The sequence below is a fragment of the Prosopis cineraria genome, unplaced genomic scaffold (genome assembly GCF_029017545.1).
Source record: "Prosopis cineraria cultivar Desert tree isolate PC_DT_omini unplaced genomic scaffold, ASM2901754v1 PC1, whole genome shotgun sequence".
NCBI lineage: Eukaryota > Viridiplantae > Streptophyta > Magnoliopsida > Fabales > Fabaceae > Prosopis > Prosopis cineraria.
This window is the reverse complement of record NW_026555332.1, coordinates 12,554,951-12,562,101: the sequence shown is the minus strand read 5'-3', so window position 1 is coordinate 12,562,101 and position 7,151 is coordinate 12,554,951. Positions and strand designations below refer to the sequence as shown.

Genomic DNA, 7,151 nt, shown 5'->3' with positions numbered 1-7,151 from the left:
ATATATGTGTGTATATGTATATATATTTCATAAGCATTGATTATTTCTGTTGATTGAATAACTCTATTTTCCTAAGCCATGTTATGTGCTTACAACATTGATCAACTCATTTTTTTTCAAGTTTTAGTAATCCTTATTCGACAAGGACAATCAAGAAAATTTGTGAAAGAGCTTGTAAGTTTTTATAGTGAAAAGAACAGATGTTTACATAATTCATGTGAGTCTGATATGGAAAATAGAAAATTTTAATTTCAAAATAATTATTTTTCTCGCATGTTTGAAAATTAATTGTTTAAGGGACTTTAGACAGAATACTGGTAGCTAACGACAGTTCTTTTAGCCCTTGGCGTGCCATGGTCGGTTACTAGCTAGTTGAATTTCGTGAGCTTATTCTCACGTCTGTTATTAGTGGATCTTATACCTGCGTCTGTTTTCGTGGCTTCAACCATGTCTGGTTAGTTACCCTCATGGACTGTGTGTCCACATCTGTTTCGTGGCTTCGGCTACGTTTGGTTACTTATCTGCGTAGACTGTGTGTCCACGTCTGTCTTCGTGGTATAAGCCGTGTTTGGTTATTTGCCCTCGTAGACTATGTGCCCACGTTTGTCAATTGTTCTGATAAGTCCCTATAAATATGAAATTAATTGTTTAATAATTTCATATTCCATTTGTTTTAATTAGCAATATTTTTTTTTATTTACTTATTTTGTTTAATTATTTCTTTGAAATTAAGTTATGACAATATTTGATATGATAATTTAATAGTTCAAGATTTTATTTAAAGTTATATAGAATCATGTTGTCCCATGCTTATTTGAATCTTTATAGAGATCATTTTTTACTTACATAATTGTTCTTAATTTTTTTATTTATTCATATTTAATTATTTATTATTGGGACGTTATTCACTGGAAAACATTTTTGGTCTTAGATAGTGTAGCTGACACTGAACCATCCGCCAACTATTGACGAGTCTATTATTGACTAAAGGTGGACGAGTTAAGGATTAAGTATTCTTTTGATGTAATGTTTTAAATTATGAAATTTTATTTTGTAAGCTTAGTTTATGTGCTCCACATAGTCTATAGCTAAAACCTTTATTTTGTCATATATTTTTTGCTTGGTGGCCGGAAGGAATTGAATTCTTGATTAATATGATATTTGGTGTAAAATATTAAGTGTAGAGTTTTCGTGAGATCTTGTTTAAAGAGGAGGTTCTGCCGAAATTTTTACAAAAATATTGAAACTTTTATTAATGTCAAAAATGTTTATGCATGTTCTAATTTGAACTAACAACATGATTAGGTTTTAGTCATAGAAAGATTAATTGATCCAAGGCTTAAGGGATGTACAGTGGTTCACATCCTGTGCCGGTCACCCTCTATTTTTGAGGCGTGACAGTTTCTATGTTTTCTCATTTATATAAGGATGGGATTGTTCTTTAGCTACAAGGTATTATCATATACTCCTTAATTTGATATGGCAAAAAATTCAAGTAATCTTGCATTTCATAAGAGTATTATCCATCAAGCCAGTCAGGTATGATTAGAATTTCACAATCAATGCATCTTTTTAATGTTTGTCACTGGTATGACACAAGCACAGGAGTAGTTCATCATCTGTCTTCAACCTATCTAATTGCATTTGGGACCATTATAAAATTATACTTCTATTCTGAAACTTTAAAACTAAAATATTAGGGTGGTCAAGTTTAAAAGAGCCAATAGCATTTACAGTACTGCTATCTTACATATCAATTTAGATCCCCTCGTGCGCTTTACTTGGAAACACTCCTTATCCATTGAGCCTAACTCTTTCATTTTGCTTTGCATTAGGACTTTGAGGGTTTGGATCAAGAATTAGACAGTTCAAAGAATTACTCCCTCCGGTCTATATTATAAGACTATTTTTTGAAGATATATCTGGTCCCCATTATAAGGCACTGATAGGTAAAAACTTCCCATTGTAAAGTGAAATTCTGAAATACCCCCGGCTACTTTACTCATCTTCGTTCGGCTGACTTGACATTTCACTGGCATCCTCTCTCTCTCACTCTGTCTTTGTCCTTTTCTCTCACCATCTTCGCTCAATTTTCGTCGATTGCCTCTTCCTTCGTCGCCGCCGAGCTCATTGTTCCTCTGTTGCAATTCCTCTTCTGCTGTTATTCGCACAAGTGTCGTCGATCATTTTGTGGTGTGCAATATCTCTGGATCTCACCGTTCAAGTCCGATGGAAGAGCGTTTTGAAGGTCTATCGTGGCATCAGCTAATGGCATGCGTAGTGGACGATTCTTTTACCGGGAAGAAGATTCACAGTCGCTCGAGTTCTCTAGAGAGGTAAACTCTCTGAGTCGAAAGATTTTGAGGGCTCCTCGTCTGATTGGTTCTTCCTTCATGTCTTCTAACTTTGTTGAGGCTGTGCGTGCGAAGGAAGCTTACTCGTTTGATTTGAACGAAGAGGCAGTCGAGGATGGTGAAGACGTGAGTGACGGTGATATAGTGCTGGAGTTTACAAAAGCAAGTGAAAAGAAGAAGATAGTCCACCCTTTCAACTTGAACAAGTTTCCATTCCCTGAGGAAGACTATACACATCTGACTGAGGAAGAGAAAGACCATAAGCGGTTTCTATATGATACTTTACATTATATGCTCTAATTTGTCTTAAATTTCTATACCTTTTGTGCAATTTAGGTTAGTCTAGAATTTAAGCTTATGCTGATTAAGGAGTAGGTCTGGGATGCTCACGGTTTGTTAGTCTGATGGATGATGATATTATATTGTGTTAATCCTATTGTGGTAATCTGCAATATTTTGTTCGTACCCTATTATGATCTTACTAATATTAAACATGAGATTTCTGTGAACCACTTAAGCCCCTGGCTACTGCAGCTAAACTAAGTATGGTAGCTTTGTGTTAAATATAATTATAGATTTGTCACCAAAAAATATAATTGTGATTGTGTAAGAGCCTGTTCGAGTTACTTTTCAGAATCAAAATGGGAAGGGCTGAAGGGGGGAAAGGTAGAAATGTCTCCATTGTTTGATAACAAGTTTGTTTTTTCCATAAGCTGCATCATTGTGAAATATGGCGAAACAGGGGTTGTTTTATTGATTGAGCAAGTAGTACCAATAAATTAATTTCTCTTGCGTCAATTGCTTCAGATTTTCATCACTTAGATCAGTTTCTTCCTTTATATTCTTTGTTTAACATCTATTAGAAAATAAATTGATTACAAAATATTATTCCTTTTATGATCAGGGTTCTTTGTTTACAAAATGAATACTATTTCTTTACAAAATAAATTTATGATCAAGGGTTCTTTGTTTAATATTGTTTAACATTGATCAGTTTTATTCTTTTATGATTAGGGGTTGTTTGACATCATTTTTCATTGCCAATAGCATCTATTACAAAATATTAACTGTCAATATTATGTGTTGCAATTTACATGACAAATTGTAACACAAAATATTAATCACCAAAACATAAAGGATTCATAGAAACATCCACCCCTTAATCTCAATCATCCATCCACTTATGCTAAGTGCTCCAAATCTTCTTCAATTAGGTAGGGATTACACTTAAGTTGATTAGGCAAGTCACCTCTTCTTTCCATCATATCCTTCTTCAAATGACCTTGCTTATACTTGTTTGAACCTTTGTCCTTCATAATGTCAATCATAGTAGCTTATAGTGTGAGGAAGATCTTATTCAATTGCTTGGATGTGTAAACTTCAAATGACTTCTCCACAGCCTTGACAAGGTCATCTATAGTTTTAGGTGTTTCTTGGTGTTGTAGTGCTTGAATTGCTCTAAAATAACCAAGATCCAAAATGTTCAAATCAGGGGAATTTGAGGGTTGGGAAATCAAGCGAATATCAAACCCACCATCACTTGCTGCCACACAAAAGTCCGCATCACTATCATGAATGTGATAAGGAGCATTATCTTGTTGAACTTAAATGGTTTCACTTGCATGGCTTGTTGGCCATTTGACATTGATTTCTGGTAACACCTTATCAATTAAGAAAGATTTCATCACTTCTTTTATAATTGACGTGATTAGTTTTGTTTCCATTGTGCCTCTGCTCCTGTTTGCACTCCTTCTCCTTGCTGCCTCTTTTGTAACAAATGGAAACAACCTAATCTTTCCAAAAAAAATTTCATTTCCTTGTGCATCAAATCTAGGTCTAGCCACAGCAACTAGGAACATAACCTTACCAACATAATTCTTGTTTTTGCATGTTTGATGTGGTGGCTTTTCCCCTATTGCCAAGTAGTAGGTCTGGGATTTCTTTGTCATGTAAAATCATTTTTCATCAATATAGATTATATTGTGCATTGATTGAAAAGTTGGATCATTTGGTATACTTTCTTGTTGTAGCATAGACAAATACCACCTCAATCTAGCAAGCATGTTTTGCTCCTTCAAATGTGGTTTGATTGCACTGGTATGTCACCATAGAACTCCTTTTTTCTTTAGTCTGATCAGTGATGTCTTATTAACCCCTAACATACTTGCAAGAGACCTATAAGTAGTTCTTTGCTGTACAGGAATTGCCATGACTTGTTCCATGTTCACATTATGTTCCTTTCTTCCACATCTATTTGTCTTTCTATGAGTTACATCACCTGTTTCCTTAACTTGATTCCAAATGCATCGAATCACTCTCATTGAAACTGAGTATGCTGAGGCTATTTCTCTTGTTGTACTGCTGCTCAATTTACCTCCACAACTTGAGTGTAACAAAATCTTACAAATGGCTACACGTTTTTCATTTGATAAGAACCTTCTTTTACATGGTTGCTGCCTTGATGATTCAATTGTATTGCCTCCCATATCTGTCTCTATTTCAAGAGTGTATTGATACTAGATATTAAAAGTCTATACAAGTTTATGTACACCCTACTTTCTATATAAAATATAAAATTCTGTGTGCATGACTTAATATACAGTGAGTAAGTTAATCTTCTAGCTCTCACACTTGTTCAATGAAAATAACCTTTATTTTCAAGGAACATAGTAAGAGAGTTTCATTCAATTATATGGGATTCACATGTATTCAGCTAATCAAACAATTTGTAATGTTATAGGTGATGAAGCTATTAAAGAAGAAAATCCATCTAGAGCTTGATGTTAAGAGTCTCAAAGAAGCAAAACAAGAAAATCAAGCCAATAACTCCGCTAATTTGCTACCAGTTTAAGGTATGGCAGCTGCAAGTTCTATTATCAAAAATTGAAGTCTCGATATTTTTCTTTGTTATGAAAAAAGGTTTTCTGTTCTGAATTACTTATAACCTAGGATTTAATGGAAATACTTTAAATTACAGATGTGGTATTAAGGGCTTTAAATTACAACTCCCTCAAGACAAGCTCTCTAGCTTCTTTAATTACATCAGAGAGGGATGATCCCAGTTAGTTTCCTTAGTTAAGAAATTTATGACTTGAGCACAATTTAATAACTCCAACTCTTCTTATTCCTTTTCCCGGCACTGGGTATTAGGTTTGAACTAAATTAATAGTAGGTTGGCTGGCAATATATAAATGAAGAGAAAGAAAAGGAGTTGTTGCTCTGTCTAACCAACTTTGTTGATATCTTCCTGTTTCCCTTTATGTAATATATAGGCCCCTCTGGATTGAACTCTATGATAATTTGTTCTTAAGGGCCCTAAAGGAATCATTCATGTTTCAGCATCCTTTATTGGAGAAAACACTATAGCAGCATTGACATTTTGTTTTTATGCTTGACTGAGTACTCAACTATCATAATTATTTTAAGGGAACGTTGATGGCGATTGCATGACCTTTATAAAGTTTCATAATTCTTATTTCTTTCATGTTCAAGTGTAACTATAGCATTACGATGAATTAGAGGACTAAAATATATGCTGATTAATGTTAGCTGTCAAACATTTTATGCTTTTAAGGCAACAGCGGGTGGTAGAGGGCGTGGCATGCATCTTGCTAAGGTTGTGAAGTTGTTACAGGTATCTTTTCCATGTAAAGTTCTGAAGATATCTTGATTGATCTATAATTTAAAGTTTTTAGTACAATACAATGCATGTGAAAAGATGTTAATAAGCACGTTAGTTGAGGTATTAAGAGGCCTTGGGATATTTCAAAAGCTTTTAATATTTTTGATGTGGACATTTATTTTCAAGCATGTGGATATCTATGATAGGCTGGCTGAGGTATTAAGAGGCCTTGAAATGTTTAAAAAGTATGAAAGGTGATTATTACTCTTAAGTAAATTATATTTGGATAGCTTTATTCTTCTCAACAACTGAACATAGATACTAGAAAGTTAAATTTTACATGAGAATACTCTAAATCTCATAAATAGAGATATTCTTACCACTTCTTTTTTCATTGATTGCATGTGGATTTTCACTTTGATTGTTGTCTAGGTAGACATTCTCACACATGGGAGGAGCATTTAAGTCCAAGAAACTATTGCTGCTGTCCCCACTATCTTCCTCAACTAGAGCATTTAAATCAAAAGGTGTGCAGTAATTTTCCATGGTGGAAGGTAGTGGTGGAAAGATGAAGAAGATTGTGGTCCCGTGCGTTTTTGTTCTTTTGCTCAATTTGTTTTTTCTATCATTTTTATAAGAATGTAACTAGCCAAAAATTCCCCTCCCACCAATTTCATTTTGGCCTTCCCGCCAAGTATAGATGACAGCCTTAGTTTTACTGACTTTATTTGACTGACAGACTTTTTTGTAAAGTACTATGAGAGAGAATTATTTAGAAAATAATATTATATTGTTTGGATTTTTGTAGTTTTTTATTTGAAGGGTAATTTTGGAATTTCATTTATAAATATTCTTTATACTGTTGTTGCATTGGTATTGGTGAGGTTGGTAGGTATGACTTATAAATAGGACCGGAGGGAGTACTAATCATTGTGGTTTTTCTTTTTTAGTCTGCTACAAAAAAAATTAAATAAATGTTACAATTATCTCTTGTAGAAATGTCATTTTGTTCAGCCTTTAGTGATGATTGAATGACATTGGTTTGCTGATTGAGTCTTTTCATGTTGTTTTCTTTAATGTTTCTCAAGATAGATCTTTTTCCCCCTTCCCTGTTTATGGTTTCTTATGCTTTGTAAGTTGTTTTCATTTTTATTAATTGATCTTTTTATTTAAAA

The 7,151-nt window shown here is 33.8% G+C and overlaps 1 long non-coding RNA gene across 1 annotated transcript; it reads left to right on the top strand.

Moving 5' to 3' along the window:
- Positions 1-5,093: 5,093 nt before the first annotated feature.
- On the top strand, positions 5,094-6,659 carry LOC129305768 (uncharacterized). The gene is made up of 3 exons (XR_008592020.1): positions 5,094-5,206; positions 5,929-5,988; positions 6,409-6,659. It is a non-coding gene; the product is annotated as an uncharacterized LOC129305768 (long non-coding RNA).
- Positions 6,660-7,151: the final 492 nt, after the last annotated feature.